We start from the raw sequence: 18801 nt of genomic DNA on the forward strand, positions 1-18801 counted from the left end.
GGAGGGGTTGGGGGTAAAGGATATCCTCTGAAATGTTGGCTGATGATGCCAAACAAGCATCTAAGAATATCACGGAGGAGAGGTGCATTAGAAGCCATACATCCAAAATTGGGAGGCTCTCAGGGTGATCTGTTCCAGTGATCATTGTGTCTGAGGACACTGCGATGATTGAGAGTTTCCAGCATTGTACAGGACTCTCCTGCCCAGTTGCAGCTGCTGGTGACAAGGGACCACCAAGACATAGCACTTGTAAGCAGATCATGAAGAAACACACAAGGGCTATCTCTGGTGAGATCTTTATCATTGTTGCTTGTCTCATTTTTTATCTTGTTGTCACACATCACTGTATTAAAGTGCAACCTCATATCACTTGCCCTTCTTGTACTTTTTGTGCCAGTAATTGGGAGGCAACAGGCTCCCTGGTGACTGTCTGTTGCTTGAACTGGTCCAGAGGATCTCGTCAACTTCCTCCAGAATGCATGTCACTCATTGTAGTTGTGCTGTGCCCTCCACAATCTGGCTCTCTCTCTGGGAGATCAAATGGCAGGTAAAGACTGTATTGTGCTTCCACATTGACGAAGATTCCAGCATAGACTATGAGGAAGAACCTGCTCAACCACAGTGTGATAATGATGGCCCAGCAATGAGGTAGCTTTTAGGCACAAGGGAGGTCAGGGGCACTTTGATTCAAAGGATGTTCCAGTCAGATTCCAATAGCAACACTCCAAACAATCGGAAAGAGGCAGTCACATTATTGCTCGGAGTTCATTAAGCCTTCCTGACACCCTCTTTCTCTTAGGCCTCCTTGTGAAATAAACTATCATTCTCAATCACTGTTTAGGTTTGAATTGGAGGCCTCCTAACGTACTGGCACAAAAAGTACAAGAAGGGCAAGTGATATGAGGTTGCACTTTAATACAGTGATGTGTGACAACAAGATAAAAAATGAGACAAGCAACAATGATAAATATCTCACCAGAGATAGCCCTTGTGTGTTTCTTCATGATCTGCTTACAAGTGCTATGTCTTGGTGGTCCCTTGTCACCAGCAGCTGCAACTGGGCAGGAGAGTCCTGTACAATGCTGGACACTCTCAATCATCGCAGTGTCCTCAGACACAATGATCACTGGAAGAGAGCACCCTGAGAAAAGCCTCAACTGCTTCAAACTGCAGGTCATTTGGCAAAATGAAGTTGATTTGACCTCCTTGCTCACTATAAATGGATGAGCAGCTAACAGTCACTGGGTGCCTCATCCATCTCACACACAGGCAATTTCCTGCTGAGGTCACTGCCAGTGTGGGCTCGCAGGGCTGAACAGCCCCAGAAACCCATGATTGAGCTCCTGCAGTTGGCACCCCATGAGAGTTGGCAATCTTTTTATGGAGAATGCCATGCATTCAGGGCTAAGGGTGCATGCAGTGCCTATACTCCACATCAACTGTTTCATTGTTTCAACCATGGCATGCAAACACTCAGGAATCGCTGTCCATTTACTTCCTGCTGGATACCCAACATTTGGTGTCTAATGGATGACTCCAGAGGCACATCATCTTTGGGACTCAGTGTCTCCAACATTGCTCCAATTGTCAGAGGCCTGGGAATTTTCTGTCTCCAACACCTCCGAGTGAATGTGTTGTTCATTTCACATATTTGAAAGTGTGCTCAAACCCACTGAAGTGTCTGTACCTGAGGTGGTGGAAGGTTCAGAGCGAGGATCTGGTGCTATTGTATCTGACGGTTCCTCCTCCATCAATGTTAATGAAGGACCTTCTGGATTATTAGCTGGTGTAGAAGATGATCCCACCGATGGAGGAAAAACAAATTGTAAATATCCATGAGATTTTAAGTTGCAGAGTAGGTGAATTCAGCTCGAGTCTGCAATTGGGCAGAGGGTTATGCAAAGATTTCCTCATTCAAGAACGCAAAAGATAAATGGATGCCACCTTGTAGTTTTTCCATTGCCCTCCATTTCTGAAACCCTCCCCAACCTAATCTGTGACAACTTCACTACTCAGCCTCTCCGCGACCAGTGGATTTAATTGCAAGTTCGCGCGTTAGGCCCAAAATGGCTTCCTCCATCGGAGTCAGCACTGCAAAATTTGGCACCCCACTTTAATGTACTTGGTAGATGGCCTGATTTATATTACAAGAACACTTGTAGCTAAAGCTATAAATTTCTTGAATTCATATAGGTATAAACCCACATTTTAAAAAAAAATTTAGAATACCCAATTATTTTTTTCCAAATAAGGGGCAATTTAGCGTGGCCAATCCCCCTAACCTGCACATCTTTGGGTTGTGGGGGTGAAACCCACGCAGACATGGGGAGAATGTGCAAACTCCACACGGATAGTGACCCAGGGCCAAGAATCAAACCCGGGTCCTCAGCGTCGCAGTCCCAGTGCTAACCACTGCACCACTATAAACCCACATTAATAACAATTGTAAGGGGAATAGACAGGCGTTTCTTCAATTGTAAGGGGAATAGACAGGCGTTTCTGCGGACGCAAACGAGAACCCAGGTTGGTATGTTGCCTCCCTGGTGCAAGGGTCAAGGATGTCTCGGAGCGGCTGCAGGGCATTTTGGAGGGAGAGGGTGAACAGCCAGCTGTCGTGGTGCATATAGGCACCAACGATATAGGTAAAAAACGGGATGAGGTCCTACAAGCTGAATTTAGGAAGTTAGGAGTTAAACTAAAAAGTAGGACCTCAAAGGTAGTAATCTCAGGATTGCTACCAGTGCCACGTGATAGTCAGAGTAGGAATGACAGGATAGCTAGGATGAATACGTGGCTTGAGAGATGGTGCAAGAGGGAGGGTTTCAAATTCCTGTGACATTGGAACCGGTTCTGGGGGAGGTGGGACCTGTACAAATCGGACGGTCTGCATCTGAGTGGGACCGGAACCAATGTTCTCGGGGGTGTGTTTGCTAGTGCAGTTGGGGAGGGTTTAAACTAATGTGACAGGGGGATGGGAACCGATGTAGGAAGTCAGTGGGGACGGAAACAAAAGGCAGGAAGGGAGAGTGTGTAAAGCATGACCAGAGAAAGCAGGGCAGAGAGCAAGGAAAGTCTACATTAAACTGCATTTATTTCAATGCAAGGGGCCTGACGGGCAAAGCGGATGAACTCAGGGCATGGATGGGCACATGGGACTGGGATATTATAGCTATGACTGAAACATGGCTAAGGGAGGGGCAGGACTGGCAACTCAATGTTCCGGGGTACAGATGCTATAGAAAGGATAGAACAGGAGGAAAGAGAGGAGGGGGAGTGGCGTTTTTGATTAGGGAGAACATCACGGCAGTACTTAGAGGGGATATATCCGAGGGTTCGCCCACTGAGTCTATATGGGTGGAACTGAAAAATAAGAAGGGAGAGATCACCTTGATAGGACTGTACTACAGGCCCCCAAATAGTCAGCGGGAATACCTACCTTTCTCTTCCAGCTCCCTAGTCAGTCTGAGGTCACCTGACTCGAGCATTCACTTATATACTAATGAAACTCCTAGTGGTCAGTCAGTAAATTATAACACAACCATGAATCATTATATCCACCACCAGTACACCTTTGCTCCAGGGCATTGTGTTTCCTCTTCTCCTGTGAGGAAGAGAGCATGAGTCCCTCCTTGATAGATTACATCTTCCTCCCTAGCTTGCTGGTGTAAATTCCCAGCATATTGCAGGACATCTGCCTTCCAGACATACCTGCCATCCTGTCTAGTCCCGGGCAGCCTTCTAGGGCACTACAAGGTATGCTGAATTTAGCTCATGGCTTTATACCCTTGAGCTAAGCAAATGCAAGCCCACACATAAACACCGATTCAAGGTGAAAAGGGGCTTCATCACTCACCCTTGTAGAGTGGAGAAGGTCATTCACCCTCTTCCAATACTGACCCAGATCCTTCATGCTACCCCCACGAGCCAGCCCATCTGCTGACTTGTACTGCCACCGGTCTCAGCCTTCTTGGTGAGATGTGGAGTCCTCTTCTTCCTGCCGTGTGGCAACAGTATCTCCCAGTGATAGAATCATAGAATAGAATTTACAGTGCAGAATGAGGCTATTCATCCCATTGAGTCTGCACCGGCACTTGGAAAGAGCACCCTACATAAGCCCATGCCTCCACCCTATCCCCATACCCAGTAACCCCTCCTAACGTTTTTGGACACTATGGGCACTTTATCATGGCCAATCCACCTAACCTGCACGTCTTTGGACTGTGGGAGGAAACCGGAGCACCCGGAGGAAACCCACTCAGACACAGGGAGAACGTGTAGACTCCGCACAGACAGTGACCCAGCGGGGAATCGAACCTGGGACCCTGGTGCTGTGAAGGCACAGTGTTATCCACTTGTGCTACCGTGCTGCCCTCTTTTTAAAGAATTAGAGAAAAAAACCTTAATTGAAGCATTCAGACGACACACATTTCTTGAATTCAGCCCAATTTTGTAATTCTTTTGGGGGCCATTAAACAATTTAAGTAAGATAACATTCAATAGGACCCAGAATGCTTCAAAAAGCAATAGCTGAAATAATGAGCAAGACTATTGGGATGAGGCGGACTTAGATAGTTTTGGCCTAGAATTTCCAACATTTACTGCCAAGAACAAAGTGTTTTTTTTCTTACTTTTAATGATACTATTCTCCCTTCCCATCTGTCTGTGCCATCTCATTAGGCATTGTCTAGTCTATTAATCTCTTCAAGCTTTGATGTATGTGAAATCTGTTGAGGCATGAAGAAAACTGTGGAAGCAAAGAAACAGTGGGTACATTGGTTGTGCATCTTCAATGTTGGGAAGAGACTTCTCGAACAAAGTGCAGTGTATTTTAATTTATATAAGGCAACACAAATCCAATGCAATAGAGATTGGGCAGTACAGTATCAGGTTGTTAATCTTTCGCTTTGCAACCGGGATTTAAGTTGATTCAAAAGCAAAATATTGAGATTCATGGAAATCTAGAAAATAAAACAGAAACTGCTGGAGATATTCAGTAGTTATGGCAGCACTTTTTAGATCAATGAGTTCTAATGAAAGGTTGGCAAAATGAAACGTTGGGGGAAATTTTACAACGCCCATCATGGCAGGAGAGGAACCGGAAAATGTGGCGAGCCTCTCAAACGTTAATTGACTGCTGAGGGACCAAAAGATGCAGCCAGTGGAAAGGCTGGAAAATTCTGCACATTGAATTTGTTTCTCTGGGAACGTCTGGTGAAGTCATGTGATAGCATGACGCATAAAAGGTGGCTCCCGGCAGGGTCTTTGCTTTTGGTCCCGTTTACCTGAATTTTGGGGGGATTTTGATGTCCAATCTCATTTAGTGGCTTTAGAGAACTTTTTCCCGGTGGAGGTATGTTGAAAGCGTCGACAAAGAAACCCAATGTAAAACAAGCGCAGGAGGGGAGCCTGTTGAATGAACTTAAAAGAGTGAAGATGGCTGCCACGCCCATTACATTAGACATGCTGGTTGTAGTAATGGTGCAGGAGCTGGAGTAATTGTGCAAGCTGATGGACAGGAAATTTGAGTAGCAGGGCAAAGAAATAAAGGAGTTATTTAAAGTCAATTTTGAGGAGGCCCTGGGCCCAATTCATAAACAGCTAAAAAAGACCCTTGAATATGGTGAATGCAGAAGGTGAGACGTTGAAGGGTGTGGCCAAATCCTAATTCTAAAGATAAGCTTTTAAAAGTTAAAGGTTGGAGAGCATCAAGGGGATTGCAATATGTGCACAGATTCTTGAAGGAAGAAAAAGAAAGCTGAAAATGGAAAGCAGAAAATTCGTAAGCAAACGGCACTTGGAAGTATGATATCAGAACTATTGCTGAAACATGGCTTAACGAAAGCAGGAATGCCACTGACGGATCCCACCAATTCTATAGCAATGGAGTGCAGGTCCGAGTGAAAATCCAGCAGAATCTCCTGGACCAAGGCCTCCAATGATCCTTCCCATGGAGACCTTGAGGCACTTGCATGTTGGAGCCACGACATTAGAAAGAACGCAGATTAACTCAACCATCTTTGACTCTAGTCTCTTGACTGTTTCTCATAACTGTATCTGATTTTCCACAACCTGCCATTGCATCTCCAGCATGTGTGATACAGCTATTTCCAGAGTCTCACCATCTGACTCAAACTCAGTGGGTGCCTGTTCGCCAGCAATCCTTCAAGTGCCAGAGACCTGAGCTGTCACTGCCTCCAACTGCAAGCTTGTCCTGCATGAAGACAAATGGGCAGAGATGGGAAGAGATGGATGAGAGGTCAGGAAGCATGCATGCCTGCTATGTGTGCTGAGCCCTCCCTAGTATGACAAAAGCGAACCAATGGACGTGATCTATTTGGATATCCAGAAAACTTTTGACAAGGTACTATACAGGAGGCTGCTAAAGAAGATAATACCCATGGTGTTAGGGGCAAGGTACTGGCATGGATAGAGGATTGGCTGACAGGCAGAAGGCAGAGAGTGTGGGTAAAGGGGTCCTTTTCAGGATAGCAGCCGGTGACTAGTGGTGTTCCGCAGGGGTCAGTGTTGGGACCACAGCTATTCACGATATACATGAATTATCTGGAAAAAGGAACTGAGGGAAATGTTGCTAAGTTTGCATAAAGAGTTGTAGGGGGACAAATTGTGTTGAGGAAGCAGGGAGGCTGCAGGGGACCTGGACAGGCTAGGGAAGTGGGCAAAGAACTGACAGATGGAATACAATGTGGAAAAATGTGACGTTATGCACTTTGGTAGGAAGAATAGAGGCATAGACTATTTTCTAAATGGGAAAAGGTTTCGGAAATCAGATGCACAAAGGGACTTAGGAGTCCGAGTTCAGGATTCTTTCAGGTTAACATGCAGGTTCATTTGGCAGTTAGGAAGGCAAATGCGATGTTAGCATTCATGTCGAGAGGGCTTGAATACAAGAGCAGGGATGTATTGTTCAGGCTGTATATGGCTCTGGTCAGATCCGGTCTGGAATATTGTGAGCAATGTTGGGCCCCGTATCAAAGGAAGGATGTGCGGGCCTTGGGGTCGAGAGGAGGTTCAGAAGAATGATCCCTGGAATGAAGGACTTGTCATCTGAGAAGCAGTTGAGGATTCTGGGTCTGTACTCGATGGAGTTCAGAAGGATGAGGGGGGATCTCAGTGAAACTTACAGGATACAGAGAGGCCTGGATAGAGTGTTCATGGAGTGGGTGTTTCCACTAGTAGGGAAAAATTAGAACCCTAGGGCACAGCCTCAAAATGATGGGACAATCCTTTAAAACATAATGCTAAACCTTAACCACAGAATGTTATTGATCCAGATAACATCTTCAAGGACCTTGGCTTTCCCAATCATTACTTGACACAGAAACAGCAAGAATATGTGGCAGAGCAATTGAATACTGAGAAGACGCCGGTAAGAAGGTCCTCAAGAAGAAGAAGACCACCTGAAAGACTTAATTTGTGGTGACTGTATTATTAATAATTTGATCATCTGAGTGATGTAACAGTTCTTCACAAATTAATGTGCAAAATTATAACAAGTTTATGATGAATACTAGCTAATAGTCAGATTCACACATGAAATGTAATGGTTAAAGAAAATATCACAACCAAAATTATAATAATTTTCTTTTACAAAGAAAGGGGAATGTGTTATTATCATAATTGTAAGAACTGTAATGGTTAATGAAGTGTTGAGAGTAACCACTCGAGGGAGCTACAGTTACAAGTATGTAAGGCAGTGACGCTAAGCCTTGTGGGAGAGTGTGTGCAGGAGTTAGCTAGAGAGAGTCAGAAGTACAAATAGTGTGAGTGAGAGCAGATCATAGTTTATATTTGACTTAAGATTAGCTGCAGGTGAGTGTAGTTTAAATGTTAACAATCAACTGTGTATTCTTTAGGAGTACGTGTCGAATCCAAATTAGTGGTGTTAATAAATTTATAACTTTGTTAAGTTCAAGCTACTTTGTGGTCTTTGTCAACACTACGCTGACCATCCTGAAATAAGCAACACAAAGAACACCACATGAGCCAGGTATGTGAACCGGTAACTATTCTTTTGATTTACACTTGTGAAAATGAACTAGCATCTTTACCAATGTGCTGTGTGTGATTGACAAAGCATTAAGATTTTTTGGGGTGTGCGTGTACAAATAATCTTTTTTATTGAATACCATAAAAGTCTGCTGCTGACTCTTTAAATTAGTTGCACACTAAAAAAGCAGCTTAGAAACACACACATCTATCTTTCCACAAAAGCACATTGATTAGGGACAGAAGAGAATGGAATTGGGGTTTTCACTTTATCTCTCCTTCTAGCTGTCTATAACACTTCCAAAAATAGCCCCTCAATGCAAGTACTCTCAACAAACCTTTCCCACTGAGTGGTAAGAAAGCATCTTTGATCAATGAGCACCTATCAACAACTATATGTCTAGCTTTTATCAGTTTCAGGTACCCCAGGAAGCCTGAATATGCTTTCAAATAGAAATGCCAGTTAAAATATCATTGGTTAATATTCATTTAAGTATTATAATCACTGACCCGCCTGGCTCCCATGGGCTCTGACCTTTATGATCAGTCTCCCATGCAGGATCTTGTCAAAAGCTACACAGAATACATAGACATCACTGCCTTCATCTGCACATCTCGCCATCTCTTTCAAAAATCTAATCAAATTAATTAGACATGACCTCCCCTCGACAAAGCCATGCTGACTATCCTCGATCAACCCAAGTGCCGATTAATTCTATCTCCAGAACGTTTTCCAATAAATTCTCTACCATTGATGTGAGACTCACGGGCCTGTAATTACCTGTTTTTTCCCTACTTCTCTTCTTGAATAATGTCACAGGATTTCTTGTCTTTGACCTGCTCTGGTAGCCACGGTATTTATATGGCATGTTCAGTTCAGTTTCTGGTCAATGTTTAGCACCATTTGATCAGCACCCTGAAGCTATTGATCATGTGAAATTCAGCGATGGTAATGCCAGTAAATGTCTAGGGGTGATGGTTAGATTCTCTCCTGTTGAAGATGGTCATTGTCTGGTACTTGTCAGCCCAAATCTGGATATTGTTCAGGTCTTGCTACACTTGGTAATGGACTGTTTCAGTATCTGAGGAGTTGCAAATGGTGCTGAACATTTTGCAGTCAGCTGCGAGCATCCACATGTCTGACCTAATGATGGGAGGAAAGCCATTGATGAAGCAGCTGAAGATAGTTGGGCAGACGACAATATACTACCATGAGGAACTCCGGCTCTTTCAACCACCACAAACAGCTCCCTCAGTGTCAGGTGTGACTCTAACCAGCAGAGGATTTCCCCTCTGATTCCCATTGACGCCATTTTGCTTGAGCACCTTGATGCACCACTTGGTCAAATTCTGCCTTGATATCAACTCTCATCTCACCTCTGTGCAGAGAGAAAAAGAGTTTCAAGTCTAATATGGCTCTAAACCTGAACTAAACCAGAAAGTCTGCATTTTGGAACATGCTGATATGTTCACTGAATTTGAAAACCGACCCGAAATTAAACCCATTTGTTCGTCAATGTGACAGATTCCCCCTCTGTGTTTAACTTGACGGAAATTCTTTGGAAAGCATTCAATGGAACAGTTTTCAACTTCTTCCAAGGAAGCATAAAACATAAATCTGGCAATTAATCTAGTTCGTCCGATGAGTTATTCTGATTATATTGTTACTTCCAAATACACGAATCACCCAAGTGTATCATGGCCGGTTTTTGTGCTGCCAATAGATGTTTACCAGAAGATGAGCAGATGGTTGCACTTATGCAATGTGATCACACTGAAGGAAAAGTACAGAGATATGGAGGAAGTTTCCAGCTGCTAGTGACATTTCTAATGATGGAAAATCATTAGGAATGGGAACACAGTACAGCCATTTGTCTGAAACATTTATAAATCTTAAGCTTAAAAGTCTACTATCAACTAGGTATATAACAACCGTTCAAGCACTGTCCCAATACTACTGTAATCACTTTAGCATTTTATTGTGTTCATTGCATTCAAGAAATGCAGAAGGCTGAATTAACCTGCAAAACTGGAGTGGAGAGCTTTGAAGGATTATCCAGCAAAGTAATTATTGTTTCAGATGCTATCTGGCCTGCTGAGTATATCCAACACTTTTTTCTTGACTGAAGGTTTTTTTATTGTACTTTATAACTTTCCTGAAGTCAAATTATTTCATTTTAAGAAGTTTGTACATTTTGGTCAATAAATCCTGCCTATCCCTGTTCAACAACCTCTACCAAGTCACAATATGCCATATTCCCTCTTTATCAGCCATTATGATTTTTGATCATGCTATTGTCTGCTCTTTCCTGTAGCATGGTGAAGTGTTTTGCAAGATGTGTCATTGTCACAATGTCATTCTTCAAACAAACCAAAATTCTGCCAATTCTGGAACTATGAAATAAAAACAGAAAATGCTGGATAAAAGATAAAAACAGCTAACACTTCAGGTCCCTATGACCCTTTTAAAGAGCCCTGACCGTGGTCATATGGACTGGAAATGTTAACTTTGTTTTTCTCACTCCAGAGATGCTGCCTGACCTGCTGAGTTTATCCAGCATTTTCTGTTTTCCTTTTATTTTGGCATTCACATTATCTAGCTTCAGCTTTTTAAAGGTGTCCTGGAATTTGAAGTTGAAATTTGTTTTAATAGTTTTGTTCAGGTGTCATAGACAGACACAATTTCAGCCATCTGTAAAGGTCATGAAAAACTTTAGAAATAGCGATTTTATGTATGCATATATTTCATAAAAATATATAGTGTCCGATGTTAGTGCATCAAACAATCAAAGTAGGGTTGTTTGATTTTTGGAAGGTCCTCTTCTGATACTGTTCTTCGGCTCTGTGATGAACTCACTTCAAAACCTTTAGTAAACTGAAAGGATCCTTTAGTTGCTCGACTCAAATGATTTGTGCAGTACTTGTAGATTAGTTGCTAGTCTGCCAATTGAGGCTGATATTTTCTGGTGGAAAATTTTATTATTTCTTCTGAGAAGTTGGGGGGGGGGGGGGGGGTTGGTCTGTGTATGTTGCTGGTGACTATGTATGGGTGGATGGTGGATTCCTGAATCCTTTTCTTTGGTGTTTGTATTCAAAATGGTGAAGGTTGTTTGGGGGTTGGTGGGAGGGAGGAATTGTTGGCCAGGGGATTGACATTGTATTTGTTATCATTGATTGTTTGTTGGTGGGTGTAAATTTGGATGAAAGTGTGAAAAAGGCAGAGAATAAATATATATATATTTAAATTTCTTCTGAGAAGAAGATTTTTCTGGTGCTGTACTGTTTTTGAATGCCATCTAAACAATTGGACTGCAGTTAAGGGCTTGTTAATGATTGGCGTTGGAGCTGGAGAAGAAGGGGAGCAGTGAAGAAAACCGATGGCAGGCATAACTAAGTGAACAGAGAGGAGGAGAGTGTGGTGATGTGCATCACTGTAAATTCATGTAAGCTAGCCAGACACTAGGGGGAGCAGCAGCAATTCTGTCTCCAAATCGACATGCTTCAACGCTTCTCAGCAGAATCACCCTTCCAGCACAGCACGTGGCCAGATCCAGTATGTACAGTCTTATCCAACTTCAGCATATGGCACATCCATGACCTCGAATGATACTGTTGATGGTACCTCTTCAATGTCAACGACTTATCAGCTACAAGATGCCATCCGACAGCACCACCACAAACATAAAAAAAGAAAAACACTCCAAATCAGACAGCGAAGTGATTCGACCACTTCTTGGTTCCTGTGGCTCGGAAACGTTGATGGCGTTCATAACCAAGAGAGACATTTGACCATGATGATTGATGGTTTATGGACTCACATGAATGATTTGGACTTATTGTTTAATCACCGTTCCCATAACTTGTATATACCTTACCTTATCTACCTGTTCTTTGTTCAGTTTTTCTTAAAGTGTACAGAAAATATGAACATATAAAAAAGGGAGGATGTGGTGATGTGCATCACTGTAAATACATGTAAGCTAGCCAGACACTAGAGGGAGCACCAGAAACATCACACACACACACTCAACCAATAGATAAGTTAGATAGGAGGCGACCAATGGACATTCACGATACACAAGGAGGTGACACGACCACAGGGGGGCATTTCACCAACCCATATATAAAGGACACCACACACATGATCTGCCCTTTGGCCAGTGGAGACAGTCAGTGAGGAGAGGCACAGGGTTGATTCAATATTACACCCACCACATGAAAGACAGCAGCTGGTTAGTCAGTTTAGGTAGCTATAATAGGATTAGCAGTAGTGTCGAACTCAAGTTATAAAAGTGTACATAGTGTAAATAAATGTGTTGACGTTATCTACACGTCTCGACCTTCCTTTGACAAATGCAACTCAAGGAAGCCGCTTATGTTACAAAGGAAACATAACAAAACAGAGAGCACTAAGTGAGAGGCCATTTCCACAGTGAGTCTTCATGAGCACTCCTTCAATCTGAATGTGTCTGAGGAAGAATTTGTGATGGCCTTTGATTTGCAAAGGATTTCCTTGCGGGGTTAGGTCACTTGCTGCAGTCACAACCTGAGCCTTGTACCAGGAAATTCTCTACTGTATCAAGGAGGTCACCAAGACTCTCTAACCCAGACCTGGACAAACTACAGACCACATCCAACCCACATGAGCTTGTAATCCTGCCTGCAAGCTGCTTCAGGAAAAGCACACAAGGTGTGCCAATGAAGGCAGTAAGCAAGGAATGTTTGTGCACAACTGTTCCTGCTGCCTGGTCAATAAGCATTAGAAGCTGTGAATGTAGAATTCAGATCCCATGGAGAGCTTCAAGGGAAGTACTTGAATGCCTCTTGAACCACTTTGAGAACGTTGTGGTTGACCAATTATCAGAGGCTGGGTGAGGACATTTCTGGGGAGGTAAAAGGGGAACACACGTGGAGCAGCATAAAATAAGTGTGCATTTAGGCTTACTTGTTCGACGACTGCAGTTTGAATTAGTTTTTTTTGCTTTGTAAGCATTTTGTTAAGACCCCAATTTATATTAGGAAACGGGCCGAGACACCCCAACAATTTTTCAATTTGTAAGCTGTGGGAAAAGGATACTTCACCCCCAGGAATGATGCCACTGACAAATATGGATTTTTCTGTACAAAAACAAACTTTATTATTAACACAGGATTCACCCCATTAATATCCAAGGAAAAAATACATGTTCAATTAACAGTTAAACAGTTCGTAAAAATAAAAAAACGTCTTTGAGCTTACTCTCCCATCTACTTCGAAAATTTCAATTAAGCAAAATCCACATACAGGTCAAATGCCACTTATTAAAAAGCACAGAGGACGCAACCAGCAAGCTGCAAAGATGAGCTCTGAAAGTGGCGATGCTCTTAAAGCAGTAAACAGACAAAAATAAACAGTCAACAGCTGTAGAGGCAAATAGAAATAAAGACTTACTGATCATGCTGTTCATCCATACGATGCAGATGCTGAGGATAGGAGTCAGTACATTGAGAGGCTCGGTTTCTATTTCAATGCAAATGAAACAGCTGAAAAAGGTAAACGCAGAGCTATTCCCCGAGCATGCGTGGACATAAATGTGGACCATTATCAAAAACCTCCATGCCCCAGATGCACCCGGTACTAAGTCATACCACGGGTCATTGGAGCTTGTGAGGTCCCAATTTCAGCCCAAACCATCTGCAATTATGAAACGCTTCATCTTCAACACGAGAGTCCGTGCTCCGGGAAAATCTATTGCTACCTGTATGGCAAACCTGTAACAACACACCAAGTATTGCGAGTTTGGTGGATGTCTTGAATGATATGCTGTGGAACACGCTGGTGTGCTGCGTGAATGGAAATATCAGACAGTGCTGTTCGCTTGCTGAACCGAATATTAATTTCAAATGCGTTCTGGAACTTTTTCTCACCAAGGAGAGTGCTGCAAACGATCCTTATGATTTGCAGTACGTGAACAATGGAGCACTGCATCTGTTTGGCAGAAGCTTGCTGGAAATGGCGGCACAGCACATCGTCAGCACAATTCCCTGTCTCCCAAACAACAAGCCAGGAAGCCTAATTACAATGCGTCAGTTGACAAGGTAGACACTTGCTATAGGTGTGGAGGGAATCATGGAGCATTCACATTAAGATTTAGAGACGCAGAGTGCTACTATTGCCAAAGAGAGTACACCTGGCGAGGCATTGCAGGACAAAAAATAAAGCAACAGCAGAGCAGAGTGAACATCTGATTGAGTCAACTGGCACTGAGGAAGCTGATGCTGCTGCACACTCCCTGTATCAGGTGGCTGCTCTAACTCTGTGCCCATTGCAGTGACAGGGGCAAGCATCTGCAGATGGAAATGGACACTGGTGCTTCAGACACTGTTGTTGGGGAGCTCACGTACCTCAGTGAAGGGAGTAAACTGTTGACATTGGATTGCAAGTCAACCAAACTGAGGGCCTACACTGGAGAGACCATTCATGCCAAGGGCATTGCTGATATTTTAGTCCGCCACAAGCAGCAGGCAGCCCAGCTTCCTCTGATAGTTACAGAAGGGGAGCGGCCCAGCCTTTTGGGTCAAGGCAGGCTGCAAAATATAAAACTAGACTGGTCAAAAAATTCCATTTCCACAGTTTTGAAGAAATATGACACTGCTTTTCAGGATAAATTGGGAAAAGTGAAGTGCATGCAAGCTAAAATACACATCGATCCCCAGGCAACACCATGTTTCTTCAAAGCTTGGCCAGTGCCTCACATCCTCAGAAAAAAAGGTGGAGGACGGGATGTGTGGGTTGGAAAACCTGGGAATAATTCAACCTGTCCAATTTCCTGAGTGGGCTGCCTCCATCGTTCCAGTTTTCAAGCAAGGCCAGACCATACGTCTCTGCAGTGACTACAAATTGACAGTCAACAGAGCAGCAAAAATTATACAAGTATTCCAATGCTAAAATCGATGATTTGTATGCCAAGTTAGCAGGAGGGAAGTCATTCACCAAGCTAGATATGAGTCATGCCTATCAGCAGCTGGATGGATAGCCCCTCAAAGGGGCATGTGGCAACAATTCTCACAGACAATTCTTCTGCCAGTACACCCCTTTGTCTTTCAGAATTCATCTGCATGTGCCATTTTTCAATGAACTATTTAGAGTCTCCTGCAGGGACTTCCACGAATGGTTGTCTAGTTAGATGATGTCTTCATCACAGGACCGACTGAAGCCCAAAATTCAGCCAACCTCAAGTAAGTACTGATATGATTTATGGCAGCAGGCGTGTGTTTTCAGCGAGGGAAATGCACATTCCAGTCATCTGAGGTAACCTGCCTGGGCCACAGAGTGGACGCGATGTTGTTGCATTGTGTTGAAGAGAAGGTTAACGCCTGACAGATGAACCATCACCCTGTAATGTGACGGAGCTTAAGTTGTGATGAATGTCAATATGTTGTATGATAACTATTTGGTGAAGTATGGGTTAAAAACCTGGGTGAGAGTTTGTTTGACTGCTGAAATCATGTTTTAATAGATTCTTAGATTGAAAGACAACAAAGCGTTTGGAGGACAGAGGTGCAATTAACCAACATAAAAAGCTTGCGGTAATGCAATTTTGTTACGATTAAGGGGATTCCTGAGGAGTTAATTAGTGTTCAGCTTGGTGAGATTATGTAATTTCTGGGTGGAGCTAAGGCATCAGGCTTTTTGAGAAAACATTTTCAGTTCAGTTCTGTTCTGGATGAAGCTGGGAACATACGTCAGGTTTTGCTCTCTGCAATTTAGTTAATAAGAGATTAACTGCCTTTAAACAGTGCAGACTTGTATGAGGACCAAATTTTCTTCATGGGTCTGACAGGAGTCAGATCTTTTCTGTAAAGCAATGTCAAGAGATGGCTCTTTCTCAAAGAACATCTTTGTAAAGCAAGTATTCCACTGTGCCATTGGTAGTTAAAGCGAATTCAGAGCTGAGATGGTTTTTGTTCTTGTTGTTTAAGTATAATAAAGATAGCAATTAAGGGTACTGTATTCACTGTATTGAGTAATATTGTTGAAGAGGTTTTGTAAGCTATTTTCTGCAGTGATGTTAAAGATTTTAATACTGTGTTAGTAATAAAGCTTGTTTTAATACATCATATCCCTATTTCTTTGTGCAGTCACTCCTGGGGTGAAATATCCTTTCCTCGGTCTCACAAAATTAAAATAATAATTGGGGTTTCTGTCCAGTATCCTAGCTACTATTTGGGTTTCGTCTGGGATCAAAGTAGGAATGAATTACTACAGCCGTTTCTTACCTAATCTGTGCACCATACTGCACCACTCCACCGGTTGCTGAGGACACTGATCATGGAGTTCACAGCAAGCCAATAAAGTTTATATTTATTGGTGCCAAACCTACACCTGCCACAAGTTCTCATATGAAGCATAATTGCTGATACCTGCAGCGAATCCTAAGCTGTGTGTGGCCTGAATGTCTCCACCAGCAAACTCAGCTTAAATGCTTGAGATGGACAGCTCAGTGATTAGTTACTTAGGCACTTCTGAAAAGTAGAGTTGAGAAAGTATGTTCTGTTCCTGCTAGAAGTGCAGTTAAAGTTTAAATATTCAGAAGAAGGATGGTGAAGGTAATAGAAAGCAAAGGCTATGTGGTTTTAGTTTTGGTTTTGTGTTTTGAGAAAATTGAAAATCGTGTTCCCTGACAGAGGTGCAGTAGATTTCAGAAGGCCTTGGAAGCACCTTTTTAAAAATGTGCCATGAGGTTATTGAATCCCAGCCCAAGGAATGTGATTATAGAGAGAGGGTATAGATCAATGTATTTAGGGGCTGTTTAGCACAGGGCTAAATTGCTGGCTTTGGAAGCAGACCAAGGCAGGCCAGCAACACAGTTCAATTCCCGTACCAGCCTCCCCGAACAGGCGCTGGAATGTGGCGACTAGGGGCTTTTCACAGTAACTTCATTTGAAGCCTACTTGTGACAATAAGCGATTTTCATTTCATTTCTCCACAAGTGTTATGTTTGTATGGAAGTCAAGAAAGCTCGGAAGGTGGTACACTTATTTCATTTCTGTATATAATACATAGTTATCATCGTATTATCGTAATAATGAAGATTTGGCGCCATATCTCCACCCAACAGCGTAAAGTCATGACCTGCTGAAATTACACATGCACTCAAATGCTGCTTGGGGCCTGCAGCAAAAGAGTCCCCGCAGATCAGATTCAACTCCATTGATCCCAGGGAGGCCACACCATCTTTTTTAACACACTGGTTATGGGAAGACAAGTTGATTTAAAGGGTGCAATGAACCTGACAGGAAAGGGAGAAGGTAAGTGTCCAGGTAAGTGCATGGATGGAGGGAAGTCGAGGAAGCGGTCCGGGTATGGGTCTGGTGGGGGTTGTCTGGGGAGCGGGGAGGACTCGGTCCAGGTCAGAGATGGGGAGGTCCGGGTCCAGTGACGGGGGAGTTCCAGGTCCGGATCGGGAGAAAGTGTTGGGGTCTGCTCCCGGAGGTGAGATCTGGGTCTGGGGATGGGGGCAGGTCCAGGTCCAGAGGTGTGGTCCATGTCCAAGAGGGGGTCGGGTTCACTCTCAGGTGGTAGTGGTGTTGGGCCAGCACTGGGAGGTGAGCCGAGGGTGGGGAATCGGGTCAATTTGGGGCAGGGTGACTAAGAGTCAGACCCACAGGTTGGAGGAAGGGGGGCGGGGAATATGGTGCTGCTGGGGTTGGGTTTGGGAATGTGCTGATGGCTGATTAATCGGGGTGGCGGAGGGTCCGGAGTGTGGGGAGTGTAACATGCGGGGCTCAGTCTAGGTGTTTAAAATAGATATGCTGAAGTTTGAAATGGTTTTATTTCTTCTAACTCTTTCAGGGTAACTATTGGTGTAAAACCGGTAGAAACATCCAAAGTTAGTGATTTAAATCGCTTTATCAGTTCGTTCTCAGCCCAGTGCAATTATCGAGAGAAAGTTAGCCCTTCTCGACAATTGCCGTGTAAAGCCTTACCTGGGAATTTCTAAGAGGGATTCCCCAGCACATCTTTAGGGTAACCCCCATCCCACCCCCCAAATCTGATGCTGCGGAGCCACGAAGACATGGCCCATCATGTTTATTTGTACCAACATTAATGCTGATTATGATTGTTTATTTCTTGAGTGTTTATGACCGCACCCACACTCCCCCCATACAATTTCTATGCCCAAAATGTTTCCCACTCCTGCCCTGCACCAAGAGAAACAACTAGAGATTGTTCCTCACAAATAACAACACTGTCAAATTTGGGTGGGGTCGAAAACAAGGGTAAAAGTCCATTTGGGCATTTACTATCTCCCTGGTGTGCAGGATGAACACTTTATCTGAAAACATGTTCAGCTGAAGCACTCCTGTTTCAGGAGACTCCAAGGTCACTCGCCCACTCTTTGGATATTACACAGGGGAAAATAGTTAGGGTAACCATTTGTCCGGCTTTATACAGGGTAGCCCAGTTTTCAGACAGTCTTCTCCTGGTACCCCATTTAGAATAGATACATTTAAAGCTCCCAGCCTCTATCAAAGCATTCAAAGTCAAAATGATTGGCCTTGATTGTGCCAGGTTGGGGCCACTGTCATGGTCACACATGTCCAACCTACTGAGTCCAACCTTTTGTGTGTCATTATGAGGCCGAAGCACTATTTCCTTTGTACTGTGATTAATGTAGATACAGAAGCATGATGATGCACACTGTTCTCAAAAAGCTGCTGTGTGAAGACACACATCAACAGCCTGGTAAAAACTCTCCTGACAGAATTCTCCGGCCCTGTCCCGACCACGACAACGTCATAAAATGCCTT

This window comes from Scyliorhinus torazame, chromosome 4, assembly GCF_047496885.1.
Source record: "Scyliorhinus torazame isolate Kashiwa2021f chromosome 4, sScyTor2.1, whole genome shotgun sequence".
Lineage (NCBI taxonomy): Eukaryota > Metazoa > Chordata > Chondrichthyes > Carcharhiniformes > Scyliorhinidae > Scyliorhinus > Scyliorhinus torazame.